At 35.6% G+C, this 16,208-nt stretch overlaps 1 protein-coding gene across 5 annotated transcripts in view; it reads left to right on the top strand.

Moving 5' to 3' along the window:
• ST18 (ST18 C2H2C-type zinc finger transcription factor) overlaps positions 1-16,208 on the top strand; it is a 169,868-nt gene that overhangs the window by 18,673 nt on the left and 134,987 nt on the right. The gene's annotated exons all lie outside the window — the stretch shown is intronic.

The raw sequence follows: 16,208 nt of genomic DNA on the forward strand, positions 1-16,208 counted from the left end.
TTTGTTTATATGTTTCTTCTACCATGAGAGAGAGATCTAGTTTTGTATGCTTCCTGAACTTTGTGCATTAGAGAAATTGAATAGCATGACTGAGCTTAAAAGCAGTGACTTTAATGTGAAGGGTAAGGATTCTTTATGTGCATAAACCCACAATGGTTCACTCTGTGAACAGCTGCTAGCCAATAAGCCTTTTAAACTACTGCTGAACCCAGGACAAGTCTTTTGGAGACAACACTGAATATGCAGAGCTCACACTCACTGCAGGATTTGTACACTAGGTTTTCAGAAGTCAGGCACCTCCAAATACATGTTAAAAGGTAATATAAATGACTCTTAGGGACACAATGTTATATTAATCCTATATCCAACCGTCATCATTTAACACCAGACAGCAAATAACCACCAGACCGCTGCTTGCTCACTCATTCCACCCATTCCACCCATTCCACCCCAGCATGATAGGGGAGACAATCAGAAGAATAAAAGTGAAAAAGCTTGTGGGTTGAGATGAGGACAGTTTAACAGGTAAAGCAAAAGCTGCACACTCAAGCAAAGCAAAACAAGGAGTTAATTCACCACTTCACATCACATTTGTGATCAACTCTATCCCAGCCAAAATCAGCCCATCAACATACCATTGAAGTTACTGGAACTTTATTTAGTACATAATAGAGAAGTTGTACAATATTAAACATTAAAACATGATTAAATGTATGGTCCAGTACATCTTAGTGAATCTGGCGATTGGATATTTTCACTCTAGACTTTGTGCAGGCTGCAAAACTATCAGTTTCTGTGAACATAGAATGATGTATGTAACAACTGAAGCCCACTAGTGAAGCTATATTAAAGTTTCAAGTAACAAACTTCCACTAAGCTATTTATGTTGAGGTTATATTGTAAGGTGTTTTTTAGAGACTTTCAATTTGTACTCCACCTGCACAGTGGTTCTATTTACTGATTAATGTTATGTTATAAGAAATGAAATAAATGGGAAATTGCTTAAGATCCCATAGTCGCACTCATTCTCAGGCAAATGGTTACCTCTGCAATTAGAACACATGTATCTTCTTTCTCTGTTTCTATCCTAGTACACTCAGTGCTAAGGACTAAGGAGCCATAGTTTAATTACAGAGAAATGAATGTGGGCTGTCAAAGTTACTACATCCACCTGACCTTCATACAAATATAAACACAGTGAGTGTTTATCTATACCTAAGCAAGATATTTTAAAATGTGTTTCATTTTTAATTAAGTTAAAGCTATTTAAATTGTAAGGGTTTCTGGTACTGGTGTCCTACATGTCCTGACCAATGCATGGGAAGAAAAATTGTATTCCACTTTAATGAAATTACAAAACATTTCCTTGAGATTTGATCCTGTTGCTTAATAGCATTGTCTCCTCTTATGGACAACTTAGCTAATGCTGGTGTAATAGGAGATGGCTGTTGTAGCACGAGTTGGAAATACGTCACTTAAGACTGTAACAGCTGCACCTTCTGCTTAAATTTTGTCATTATATCTTGAACTATAACCATTCAAAATACAGTTTAAAATATATTAAAACTTCAGTTAGGTAACTTACACCTCTGAAATGGAATGAAAAATAATGATGCATAAACAACTGAACTGACAGACTGTCAAAGCAACTTCATGCTGAGTGTTAGAAATTTATCCAACTGTGTCATATGACTATAGTTTTCAGGGCAGGAGAGGAAAAACTCTAAAACTTTAATCACAGTCTTAAAAAATACTTTTTTGCTTCTTTTTGCATACTTGATTTGCCTCTTGTATGCAAATATTATATTTATTCTGTCTTTGAAAAATGTTTTCTATTAATCCACATTGATCTTCTTTTATTTTGCAGATTGACTAACTTGATTTGTGTAAAGTTACACTGTAAGGACAGCTTTAATGGTTGAGTTAGATGGTTTACATTTTATTAGTCTAAATGTGAAGTAGCCAGGCTTAAAACCGATACCTACAGGTACCTTTTCAGCACAGTGCTCAGGAAATTAACCATGGAGCTCTCATTAGCATTAATGGGTGCTTAGTGGTTAATTTACTGTGCACCAGGCTTAAAACATGTCCCCCCCAGGGTGCTCACCAAGCTGCGTGGGAGATTCCTCCATGCTGATGGTGCTGTAATTGTTTTTTATTAGATCAAGCTGCAAATGAAAGATTTAGATTTCTATGACATCTATACCTAACTCTGATTCAAGGAGAAAACACACACACAACCTGTGTTCACTATGAATTAGCTGGGACACCAAGATAATCCCATCAAGGATTTCTGACAGAAGATATAGTAAAAAAATATCAACGCTTCTAATTTCTCATAAAACCAGAAAGTTACACAGAATAACTTCTTTTTATGCTAAATATTAAATATGAAAAACATAAACTTTCAAAATAACTATTCAGGAATTTGGAACCGTTGTTGCAATTTTATCTTAACCTTACTTTGCATCTGTTTTCAGTTACAAAGGGAAAACTTAAATATATTAAGATAAATCAGCTGGAATCAGGAGCTCAGGAACTTACATGTCTTAGAAGCTAAAGCTTTCCCAGTTAAAAGTGCAAAAATTCCTTAGAATATACACATCAATTCAAGGAGAAAAACTGTTGGGAATGCTTTCAAATTCTGTTCTGAATAATGAATCTTAAAAGAACATTAACTTTAAGCCGAAAGCCTATGAGGAATGGGGCAAAGAGAAAACAAAGAATGCCATGCTTTGGTGCGTAGAGAGCAGTGGGATAAAGTAAGACTTAAAATCAACCTGAGTTTTGCTTTAGAAAGAAACTTCTTCATTTCTTAATGAAGGACAAAGAAGTAAAAGGGTTGCCATGTAGTTAAAATTGACTTTTACCTAAAACTGATATCTGTTTCAGTGTTTAATGGGACCAATGCTGAGTACAAAAGCAAAGGCAGACTTGCTAAAGTAAAGCTCACTGAACTTAATGTGTGTACAGGAGACAGGGCGAGAAGATTGTAACATGCTTCTCAAAATATTGGAATACAACAAATCTGAATGGCACCATAAAATTGCAGAGTAGTATGAATAGTAGCTACAATTGAGACGAGAAAGAAAATAGGTAGTTTAGGCTAATATGGACTTTCCAGTGTGAGTCAATCAGGCAAAAACTTAGAACATACTAATTTATAGAAGACATCAAAGTAAACAGCATAAAACAAACGGCTCGTAGATCATGACAGATAAATCTCTTCTGTATTTCAAGTAATAAAATTAATTTTGGGGATAAAAGAAATAACAGTTGGTCTCATTTGTCTGAACTTCAGAGAAGCACGAGAAATTATTTGTTACATTGAAAAAAATGGGGATCAATAGGGACCGTTAAAGTGAGTAAGGACCTGGCTAGGAGAGAAGGAGTCGATTTTATGTAGCAGGAGATTGCCATCATCAAGGGCCTTTGTTAGTAGTGCATTGTTTAAGCATTGCTTCCTGTCTGATAATAAAGATCCAAAAATGTTACTTATCACACCACTTCTTAGCCACAGTTTTTTGTTTTTGGTGGGTTTTTTTGACATCTATTTCTCTATCACTGTCTATAATGCTGTACTAAAGAACATCTGCTACAGTTTGTCACTTAAACCCATGTCATGAGTTACACAGATTCTCGTAATTCACACTGGTGAGATTATTCTTGTGCATTACACTCTTTAACATCACTAGTCTGTGGTACCCTAATATTATTATTCTTCTTACACTAACCCTCTTCCCCTTATTGCACAGATACATACTGAAATGTTTGTTACTGTAAAGTGATTTGTTTATAGTCTGGGTCAACATCACATCAGAAAGGTACATCGATAATGTTTAGGACAGTGTTTTGCATCCTAATACCTTCTATGCATGTTAAGAATAAAACTGAACTTGGGTAACCTTGTTTAAGGCAGAGAGTGTGATTGCCTGAAGAAATAAGTCTTTTATTTTTTCCAGATATGCTTACAGAATATCGTTGTGGAATCTGGCAGCATATTTACAATGGATATCTGCCCAAGGATAACTAACAGATATATTACAATCTCCAATCGTGGATGAACTGTAACAGATGTAATGGAGAGTGCAGGAAAAGCACAGGATAAAACACAATATATCACAGTTGGAAGACTAACGTCTTTCTTCTCACAGATACACAGACTGACTGCATGTAGTAGTACATAGCAAGAAAAGAAAGATAGACATGGTTTCACTAGAAGAAGGTAACTCCAAAACAGCTTTGCTGGATTGGGAATAAAGCATCTCTCGTGATACAGAGGAAAACTGAAGGTCTTGCCTCCCCTTCTTTACCCTCATGTGACATTTGTGGCTGTTGGTGGTGAACATAATCATAGTCATCTGTTTCAAAATTTTTCAAAAGGAAAAAGTGACTCAATGTAGCAGTAGGTGTCCATTATATTTTATTTCTTTGCTATAAAAATGCTAAGAAAGAAACTTCCACCATTCATTTTCAGAATTATTTTCTATTTAAACACTGTAAACCCATCAATCGATAGTCCCTTGCAAAACTGAGTCAAATTTTTGCACTAAGTAATGACAAAATATATTAACTGTTTTAGAGGATTTGTGCTTATGCTCTTCTGTAAAGAATATAATTTCCAACCCCTGTTCTTCAGTATTATCAGTTTCATTAATTTATTTTTTCTTAGCTTGAAGGAAGACTGAAAATGCTTGTTAAGTGGCTGAGGCATTGAGCAAATAGCACTTGTAGGAAAGGATAGCAAGCAACAGCCTGGTCTTAAAAAGCGTGAAGAAATAAACCATTACTGTCATGAAGAAGCACAGAAAGAATAACCTACCAAGAGAGGATATTAAAATTGCAAAATAATTTTCTTGAATCTGAATATATATATATATATAGAGAGAGAGAGAGAGAGAGAGAGTATATACGTCAGAATGGCTAAAACTGTTTTCCAGAAGGGTGGTGATTCTGTAGTAGGCTGTGTGTGAAGGGGTATCTCTAGCTCCTGGAATATGCCCACCCTTATTTCCATTAGATGAACAAGTTCTGCCCCCTACCAGATGTAAAAATCAAGTTCTACCAAGGCCCACAGGAAGGCTTCAATGCTTTTGGAGAAAGTAATAATTCCAGAAGTTAAAAGAGAAAACTCCTGACCCCACTGAAGGAAATGGAAACCTAGCCACTGACTGCTGCAGTCTGATTTTTCTCTCATTAGCAAAAAGTGAACTGAAACTATAGATGAGACCTGAGGGACTTCTTATCAAAGATCAGGCCCATCTTCAGCTTTTAGAGGAAGTGAGGACTTAGCACACTATCTGCAAGAAACATCAATCTTTAATTGTGTGAGGAGATGGAAATGAGGTACATCTAATGGTACACAAGGAGGGGTAGCATGAGTCAGCATATTTTGTGCATTCATTTTGACACTGAAGAGCCCTCAGGATCAAAAAAACAGTTAAGGAACCTAGTGTTATACATACTAATTACAAATACAACTCTCTGTGATATACTTCCATATTTTACCAGTATAAAAAAGTTTTGTTGAGTTGATCTGGCAAGGGAAAAAAAAAAATCAAACTTTTCTATCAGAAGCTGGTCATCTAATGAAATTGAAGCATATCAAGGGATGTACAGATACATGACAACTAAATTATGTAAATCAAGACACTGATCTGTACCTACACAATATTTTTTTTCTAAATTGCAAGATACTACTTCACAAAAATAAAGTCAAAATAATTTCATCTTAATGACAAATAATACTTAAAAATTGTTTTGGCTTTGCCTCTTTTTTTTCTTTTATTTTCTCATAAATGGATTTTTGTTGCTCCTTGCAGTGTGGGCTTAAAAGGAAATCACAAGTTTTCCAAGAAGTTAAATTCTAAGAGTGGTCAAAGTCTCACTTAGAGGACTGTACTAAACCTACTTTCTGTGGATGCAGGCATCCCTCTTTGGTTTTCTTCATGGACCTTCAGGCAGAGCATGAGATTGGGTAACCAGACTATGTATTGTTGACACAAGGCGTGCAGCCTTTCTACCGCAACTGCTGCAGATTGGTTACCAATTGCCTAACAATTACAATTTTTATCTTCAGTGGTAACACACAAAAAAAATCTTATCTGGTCTCATCAGTGCCTGATAAATACAGAACACAGAGGTGGTTGGCTGAAAAAATGCATGTTAACAGATCTTGGGTACTAGGTACCTCTGGGCCTATAAGGATGCTGGGGAGGGACTCTTCATTAGGGACTGCAGTGGTAGGACAAGGGGTAGCAGGTTAAAACTTAAACAGGGGAAGTTTAAATTGGATATAAGGAAGAAATTCTTTACTGTAAGGGTAGTGAGGCACTGCAATGGGTTGCCAAGGAAGGTTGCGAATGCTCCATCCCTGGCGGTGTTCAAGTCCAGGTTGGACAAACCCTTGGGTGACACGGTTTAGTGTGAGGTGTCCCTGCCCATGGCAGGGGAGCTAGAACTCAATGATCTTAGGATCCTCTCCAATCCTATCTATTCTGTGGTTTTATGAACACCAGTAAATGCTTAGGGGGTCTCTTAATTCTTTTTTAAACTCCATCTACATCACAAACTGCTATCCTGCACGGAGCTGCCAAAATTTTCTAGTACTGAAATATGGGCAGAATATGAGCTCCCTTATATTTGTGTGACTGATGCCTTCTGAAACCACACTTATGTTGCCTCATGTACCTCCTGGCCAGCTCCTCATTTACAATTTCTGTATCTAACTGAGGAACATCAATGCACTGTGTGATACGCAGAAGTCTTGAGGTCACTGCGCGCGGCAAGTTCCTGTGCAAGTCACTAGCACACAGGTGCCTACATCTTAAATGCTGCATCTCAGAGCAACTTGGCTCAGGTGATACTTTTTAGATGTCCCTAAAACACCTATGTAACTTAAAGAATATTGCAGTCAGGAAACACAAACCTGTATAAAATTTCCCTTTCTTCTCTTTTTGCTCTCCTTTACCCCTGTCTCAACCACATAATAAATTGTAAGTACTAGCTCATAGCAATAAAAAAGAAAATGCCAGGTAATGTCATATGATGTCCATATACCACATGTATATCTTAGGGGCTATAGTCTCATAACAATTTTCTGCTTCTATACTGCATAAACTTGTGCATCTTTTACACATAACCACAGATTTATAACATTCTTTCTAATGAGCAAACAAATAGTTTTCTGCCTATATAAACTGATGCTGTAGCTGCATACATATCTCATATATTTACAGGGAGCAGAATATAGTCTCATTTAATTATACAAAATATTTATCTCTCCCTGATTACCATATCTGAAAAGTTTATTTCCCACTCCCACAGTTAAATGTATCCTCATATCAATTTCTCATATGTAGTGCTCACCACAGTGCTTTACATTTTCAAACTGTTTTAGAAGCATTAACTAATTGACTAATGCATGTCATTATGGGCCTGTGAACCTTGTATGTCAAAAGGCAAAAGACAAGGCAACCATAGTGCTTTAAAAAAAATAAAATTGCTGGCATAGCACCCCCAACATAGCAAATTTCTTTATCCCATGCAAAGCTACTCTCTGACCTACTCTACTGTTTCCTTCTTTTTTCTTCTTTGTGAGGTATCACTGCTCAGTGATAACCCTTCCCTTTGATTTAGGTCCCGTAATTCATGGTGCTAGTCCAAACTACATGACACATGTCTGTTCCTGCTTTGATGCAAATTAAAGATTGTACCATAATACATACAAAGATTGTACTGCCCTTGAGATGTGGTTAAGATAGCTTTTATTCCAAGACGTACTCACTTCACAGTCTTAGATTTTGTTTTTTATAAATAAAAATCCTATTTGTCAATTTAGATCAGGATCATAGTGTGAAAATGAAAATCTAAATATGAGACTTAACTTTAGGAGCTTTAACTTTAGGTGCTATTCAAGTCTTTTGATACAGTTCTGATTTCTAAAGGACTATCTGTATAAAGGTGTTTGATCCATTTCCTGGGAGGATGTCTGTCATATACTGGATGCAGGAAAAAAAGAAAAAAAAGTCATTTGACTCAGCTTATTTATCATGCTTCTCTTTTCTTGGATCTCTTCAGATAGGGGCAGCGAATGAATTGTCTAAATGAATTTTTACGGCTCTTTACTCCTGGACTCCTTTTTCCAAAATTCTTCATGCCTACACCTACACGTGGTATGTTCCTCATGTGGCCCAACTACATGCTTTGCACTCGAAGATGAGTTCCTGGTATGTAATGGTGCTGTTGTGTCCCCTCTTGGCTGGAGCCATGTTTTTCATGTGCAACTGAATGCAACCTGTCAGTAGACAAAAATACCGACCTTTCACAGTGTGACTGGACATGTTCTCTTCCAGTAACACTGAATAACATCATTTTGTGCACAGGATTGATGAATTCATATTCCTGTGACATATGAGAAAACTGAGGATCTGGTCCTTTCATAAGAGGCAGTGAAGCCATTTTGCTTCATGAGGTAGGTTGATGGTTCAGCACAGCTCCACAATGTTGTGCTTCTCCGCTGCAGGAAGCAAAAAGCATCAGGTCTTACATGGTAGAGTAGTTTACCGATTTATTGTGAAAATCAGGCTGTATTTTGCTTGGTAGATTCCACTTAGCAGAATAAAAGACTCTAACAGCTCCACTAAAGGAGGAAGCTGCAAAAGGAAAGGGAGAATAGCAGAACAGGCAAATATCGAGGTGTGGTCATTAGGACAATCACAACAGGCCTCTCTGCTTTTTGTAATGACTATATGGGCAGGTTTGCTGAACTGATGTGAGTGTGCAGTACAAGAGGGCTGAAAACAACTTCCTGAAGTTATTCTTAAATTTCCTGAAAAATCAGATTTACGTCAGTGATTTTATTATCTTCCATTCTGTATCCACAAGTCTAACTCTTCTGTATTCTTAGGGGGCAAATTAAAGTTGTAGGTAAAAGGCGTCATAATAACTGCTGGATAATAACAAAAAGTTCTGACAATTTAAATTGATTTTTTACCTCAGTATTAATAACTGCACAGCCATTATACAGCTATTAATGATGATACAGCTATTATAATTACAGCTATTGTAATAAATGAGGAAATGATTTCACTGGCTTAAGCTGAAACATTATAGTATCATCTATATGAAATGGCAGTTTTCCCCCTCCTGCAGATACTTCATTAGCACAATCATACTTCTCTAGTAGTAGCACCTAAGAGTCCCTTATTGGTATGAAAGCATTCCTGACAGCAGTGCCAAGTCGCCTTGCAGTTAATGTGAAGAGGCCTGAACTATAAATATTTTCATGACCTTTATGAATGCAACCAGATTGCTAATTTTAAATGATAAGTATTTAAGCAGGTTGGAAAAGCTGGCCTGTACCACTGAAAATTTGCTATTAACATTTTTTTTCCACAGAAATGTATGTTCAAGTGATTAATTACTTTATGTTACACTTGTCATAAATCTCCCCAGCGCACAGTGCTCCCCCATCTGTCTGTCTCATCAGCACATTATCTCTTGCTATAGGTGTAAGTATAGCACCTTCCTCTCCGCATATATGGATAAAGAGGCACCCAGAAGGACTTCTTTATAGGAAATGTGTGCAGAGCTCCATCAGACTATGATGTGCTGTTGATTGGTTTGTTACACAACAAGCTTTTAGACAGGGATTGTCTTTGTATGGTATGCATAGTGCCTCATTAAATAGGCTTCTTCCAGACTCTGCCACCCACAGATGATGCCTCTAGTCTCTACTATAATGCAAAAAATAACTGTATTCAGTTCAGTCCTGTTCTCTGTTTTAGTCTATCTTTAACAGAAGTTGATAGATCAAATCTGCTTTTTACATTATGGCTAATAAACAGTGCCCTAGTCTAGAGGTTCTAAATGAGTTATTTTGGCTGCTAAGATGGAGACACTTTTTCCAGAGCTAATGATACTTTTATAAAGCTGGATTGGTCTCTGTCTATCAGATCTTGGGGGAGAATTTTATAATCAAGGCTTAATGATATAAATGGCTATGGTTGGTACTTTCAAGGACATCTTTCCCAGCTTTGTGAATAAAACATATTATCACCTCATAAAAAGTAAGAAGGAGAGATGAGGTGCATGAACCTGAACTGTACATCTGGGGCTAGTTTAAGGCACAGTGCTTTGTAAAATCTGATAGTAAAACTAGACTTCCCTGCAGCTTTCTTTGTCAGTTTAAGAAAAGCCTGTTTTACTTCTTCATGTAATATATATCCACATCTAGCATGTATCCCTAGGCCACTGCTAGATGGAGGGGTTCAATTCATTGAAAACAGTTTGAGATTCTTATGATAACTTTCAGAAGCACATGGGTAGATGTACAATTAGCCATATACCTACTTATTCAAAAACAACCACTGTGTTTTACTCCTACTAAAAATAACTTGTGCCTTCTCATTGCCTTAACCTTTGAAATTCATAATTAAGCAGTCTTGTACAGATCAGCAAAACTGGATCTTCCATCTAAACTAGCACATGCTTGTGTAGACAAACACTTCCTTAGCATACTGCTTGAGAATCAGGGGTGCTTTTTGCAGTTCATATTTTGGGTATAATTCTTTGGCACCCACCTCTTTCCCCCCCCCGCCTTTGTCCACTAAAAAAAAAAACCAAGCAACAATCGGAAAGAAAATATCTGTGTTGGTACAGTCTGAAGAGGTAAGTCATTTACAATCATGACAACACACCCACAAAGACCTGAGTTTCCCCCATCATATTTCTACTTTATTCCACTGAAGTAAGAATGCAAACATATATTTTTTTCCATTTTCTCCTTAAAAATGTTCATTCTTATTTAACTATAGAGTATGTATCGAAATGCGGTACATGTAAATAAGTTTCAATGACAGCTCTGTTCATAAAAAGATTAAAATGAAATACCAAATGTTTAGTCAATTGTTATTCTCTTTGATTAGATTCAATAGATCAATAGCTTGTTATTTTCATGAATTACTATAATCCTGGCAGTTTCCTGTTTGCTTATAGCATATGTTGTTTGCATTTACATTGTAATTTGCCTCACAATTTGTGGAATAATCTTAAGGAAACATTGAATGTTTCCTTGATATATAGGGTCCCCTACAGTTAGGTGTTCAGCCACTGAGCTCAAATAAACCATTTGGATTTAAGCAGAAGAAAGGAAGTTAATAATAAGATATTAATAGAAACTTTTTTCAAGGAGTTTTAGAACTTTGAGAAGAAACTGTTTGAAATGCATATGTGTTGAATACACCCACAGCTCAATATGACATCCCTAATAATTACATTCTTGAAGGCTGACTATGTAGTATTTAAAACAGAAGGAATTCTGTCATTGACTATTCTGGGGCATTAATGACAAATAACTACACTGGGTATTCATGTGAGCCACAATCTCTTACTGCAAAGGTCATTGAGCATGAGCAGGACCATAACTAGAGACCATGAGGACTTCTCAAGAATACATCAACTGGAAAACAGGGATTCATTATAATCGAAGTTTCTGCTGGGAGAAAAATCCAGACAATACTTTTGTCAGGAGTGAACTTTCTGATGAAAGTGAAGATGCAGGATTCTACATCAAGTAGCTAACATCTCCTAAATTAGGGAGTTCCCCATGGAGGTCTAACGTTCCCCTGTGGCTGATTTTTACTGGGGACTGGAACCTGGGTAGTTCTGTGTTTCACGCATGCCTTTAACAGGGAATTACAGTGTATCTGTGTGAAAAGGTATAAACAGATGAGAGCTCCTTTGCCTGTTTGCTAATGTATGAGGGAAGATATTTTCATTCTAGCTCTATATAGAGTGTGATGGCAACAATGAAACTCCTAAGCCAGAAATTTGTCTGCATAAATTAATGTAGAAATACCCTGTCTGCCCTTTTCAGAAACTGTGCCCTTCTTCCACACACCACCACCAAACTAGAATTATAAACATGGTATAAATTGTTAAATATTTATTATCTTAATAAGAAGCTGTCTAGAAAGCTTCTTATTAAAAAAAAACGTTAAGCGTATTTATTACCTGGCTTGTAAAAGACATAGTTTCAAATCATTGTTATGAATCAGATACCAGCTTCAAGTTTCCTGAATTTTTTCCCTATTCTCTCTGTCTCTTTCGTCTCTAAATATTTTTTTTAGTTTCATTATTTTTCTGCTTGAAAATAATACCATAACATTATTAGGTATCAAAGAGAATTTTGATTTTCTAGGTGGGCAAGTTCAAAGATAGTCTTCATATTACATCATGCAAGGCATCTGAAGTGCTCTGGGTTGCCTTCTGCAGGCTGACCACTCTCCAGTAGTTTCCTGAGGAAGGGTAACTCTGCTTTGAAGTTCAGAGCATTTAACCAAACTAGATTAAATGTGAACACCTTCTTACCACAAAAGCATTAAAGTCAAACTGTGAGGTGCTGTAGGATAATAGGATGGCCTGCAATATGTACTGAGCTAAAGGAGGAACACAACAGAAGAAAGAAAGGTAGTATAATACTTGGAGCGCAGCGATTTATAGAGGATCAAATAAAACCCAAGTAGCATCCAAGCACATTGCAGGAATTGTAAAAAGAAAAATAAAAAACTGTATCTCTTGGGATATTTCCGTATACATTTACTATTTATAGAGTTTTTACTTTAAGAATTTAAAAAAAATAAATTCATAGTTTTATGATTTCCATTGTAGGAGCATGTGTTGGATATCTGCCTACTTGAAGCTCTTTTCAGACAGTCAGTTCCCTCATATTTACCGGCTTTTTATTATTTTAATTACATGATAAATAGTACAGATTACAGATTTTTCCTGATTAAAGTTGCTACTGAGGCATTCACTCTTGGAATGCAGTTACAAGAAAATATGTATTTACTCCATCTTTAGGATTGCTTAAATAATAAAAAAACTTGTCACTTTGTAGATCTCTTAGAAAAACATTTTTGTTTTGCCAGATCTTATGTTTCATACAGACGGCATGCACCATGCTACCAGTCAAAATACAGTATCCTTGTAATATCAATATTTTATACACAACCATTTCATAAGCTATAACCTTGCAACTTAAAACAATGATTCTCTGTCATAATAAAGATAATTAGGGATGAGCATCCCCATTCTGTTCATTTTCAATCTCTTCCTAATCTCTGTAAGTAAGAATATTAAACTCCAGTAATCCATAGATAATATGGTGGAAGTGACTCACCACAGCTGAGTATTGTGATGAAATTAGTTACTGCAAAGGCATTTCTTTTCCTACAAAAGAGAAATGCAATCCAGAAAAGGAAAATAACTGTCTAGTTGGCTTTTTTTTCCCACTCTATCTGAAGAACAGCTATTTGTAGCAACAAATCTAAGTGTAGTTCTGAATGTTATTTGGGGATTTAAATTAATTCTATCACAAAAGAGAAATGAATAGATTATAGAATTTTGACAAGTCAAAATCAAAATCAAAATCTAAAACTGCTTTGGCATTTTTATTCTCCTCTACTGTGCATGTAAGTGGCATTTTTTTGGAGACTTCACACATATAGAATATATAGAGAAGGATTTTGATGATATGGCATGTATCCTTGTAGCTGTGAACCTGCACACCAATGACATGTAGTGAAGTTCTGAGGGTTTTATCTCACATAAAGCCTATAAAGCTCCACCAAATAACCTGCGTTCTCTGAGATTTCTCACTTGTCCAGATAAGCAAACTCAGTTTCTTCAATCTTTATTTCTAAATCATGTTTTCTAAACCTAATTTATTGCTATTGCTTTCCTCTGGACTATTTCCAGTTGATCCACATCTCTCTGCCAAAATATCCATGTGATACAGCCAGAACCAAGTAGAGTGGAAGGATGACTTCATGAATCTAACATGACACTCCTATTTGTACACTGACTCTCCATCATTGTATTTATATATCACAGTATGATGTTTGCTTGTTTCTTCACACTGCTGAGGTGCTTTTAAAAAAAATGTTCATCTCTTATACTCCAAACACTTACTTACATGCTTAAACTGACTTGAGTTTAAGGGGACAGTTCAGGTGTGTAAAGCAATGCACATACTTAAGCATTTCAAGGATCAAGGCCAAATATTCCTGTCAAGAAGTTGTGGTAAACCAAATTGAAGAGCCAACTAGAGTTAAATACACACTAAGCCAATAGCAGATTTCTCTAATATAATTAAATCTTTCCTGATCTACACAAGTGAGATCTAAATGTACAATTTTACAAAGACTTTAAAATTATAACATTAATATTGTGCATCACCAATCTGCTGTTACTTCATGAAGAGATGGGGGGAAATGATTTTATTTCTAATCCAGTTTCGGTTTACTTTTTCAGTAACTGAGACATATTTTAACTCACTGACTTGCAAAATTTTATTAAGATACTAATCAGATTTAAAGCAGACTGTGAATTAAAAATTTTACAGAAATGCTTCTAATATTCTGGTAATAGTTTATAAGCAACAATGGATTGCTCAAGTAAAAGGCTTTTATTTCAAATACACTTCAGGAAAAAAAAAATCAAAATAATATCCTGTGTTCAGTTTTCTTTGTTTTTGTCATAACACAATTCATTAGTTGATAGAAACTGCAATAGTAATTGTTAATTTATTTATTCATGCTATCTCAGGTATGTACATTTGGATTTTTTCTCTTCTTTGTAAATATCTTGGTACCATTTTTTTACAGACACGGTTAAGATTTTCTTTTCATTGATTTTTCTGGATAATTAAACCAAAAGTCTTTAAAAATGGTATTGCTTGTTTTATTTATTTTGACATCTTTACCTATGTGATTATGTATATAAATATTTAGTTAAAGGTACCATTATTGAGCTGCTTTTAAGGATGCTCAGTACACAACAGCTGACCCATCATGATGTGATTACTCATGTTGACTTCATTTTCATTTCAACCAGAATGCAGGGTTTTCTTGGTCCTATTGTAAGAGCAGAAAAACAATTATTTTATGCATGACTGATGATAGTGATGGAGACTCTATATGGGACACAGCAGGAAGCTGAGGACTGCTTGATGCTTCAAAATGCCTTGTACTTACAGCACATTCAAATGTTGTAAACCCTAAGTATGCAGCTTAATTTTAATTGTAACTTCAAAATTTCTTGTCTTCTGCCTATTTTTTTTTTTATTATTTCTAATGGAACACTGAGAAAATAATCTTTTCATAAAATGTATGATGCTTCAGTTTTAAAGCACAAATGAGTTCTGACTATGTGGATGCTTTACTAGGCAAACTGGTGTTAGAAGTTAATTGGGTTTGACTAGCAAGTCCAGTTATTGGCACAATTTATAAGCTTTTGCAGAACTGTGATCATTCTGCTATCATACAGTAATATGCACAATGTGAGGCCTGACAGTAAGTGCTTGCTATCTGACAGTAAGTAATGTATCCTAGTAAAAAAATATCCTTATAAAATAGACCCCTTTTTGAAATGAAATGTAGTACAAGACTATTTTTCAGGATGCCTGAACATTTATTACATCAGCATATAATTAACTTTTCATTGTCTTTGCATGCTGTGCCAAATCTGTTACAGGAATGGTCAGTTGTTGCTTCTGTGTGAAGAAAAGATCTCCCTAGTGGAGAAAAGATTTGTTAGAAAATATTATTATAATTATAATAATTATTCTGTAATTTGGGACACTGTTATTCTTTCTGAAAAACAATGTAATAACTTTAAAACCCAAAGTAACATTTCATAAATCATACTGGTCTCTTGCATAGTAATTTTTTTTCTCTTCCTATGTTTGAAGTGATTTCTGTAAATGTTTAGACATGCAACTGATTTAATCCCTTTAGTTGTTCTTTTAGCATCCAGCATAAATTTGAAATCACTGAAGAAAATCACACATCTCCTACATGCTGTGTGATGCTTTTTTTTTTTTATTTAGTATTGAGTTAATATGAAGAAACATTTAACCACTGTAGCTGGACCAGTTACTGTGAAGTGCATAAAGTTTTGCAACTAAATGCAGTTTCTTTTAGGGGAAAAATTGCTTAATTTGCAACTACCTGAGTGACAACAATATTTCTAATTCTATGCGGGCATTGTGAGCATTAGAGGTTGGGAATACATCTATCCCCCACTATGTTTCCTTTAATTATTTGAAGCCTGGAAAAACCTACCTCCCTTGAGAGCTTAACTATTGTTAAAATTCCTGTTTTCCTGCAGGATAACTAACTCCTGGCAATTGCCCTGGAGCCCAG

The sequence above is a fragment of the Pezoporus occidentalis genome, unplaced genomic scaffold (assembly GCF_034315485.1).
Source record: "Pezoporus occidentalis ecotype Australia unplaced genomic scaffold, CSIRO_AGI_Poc_V1 ctg4, whole genome shotgun sequence".
Taxonomy (NCBI): domain Eukaryota; kingdom Metazoa; phylum Chordata; class Aves; order Psittaciformes; family Psittacidae; genus Pezoporus; species Pezoporus occidentalis.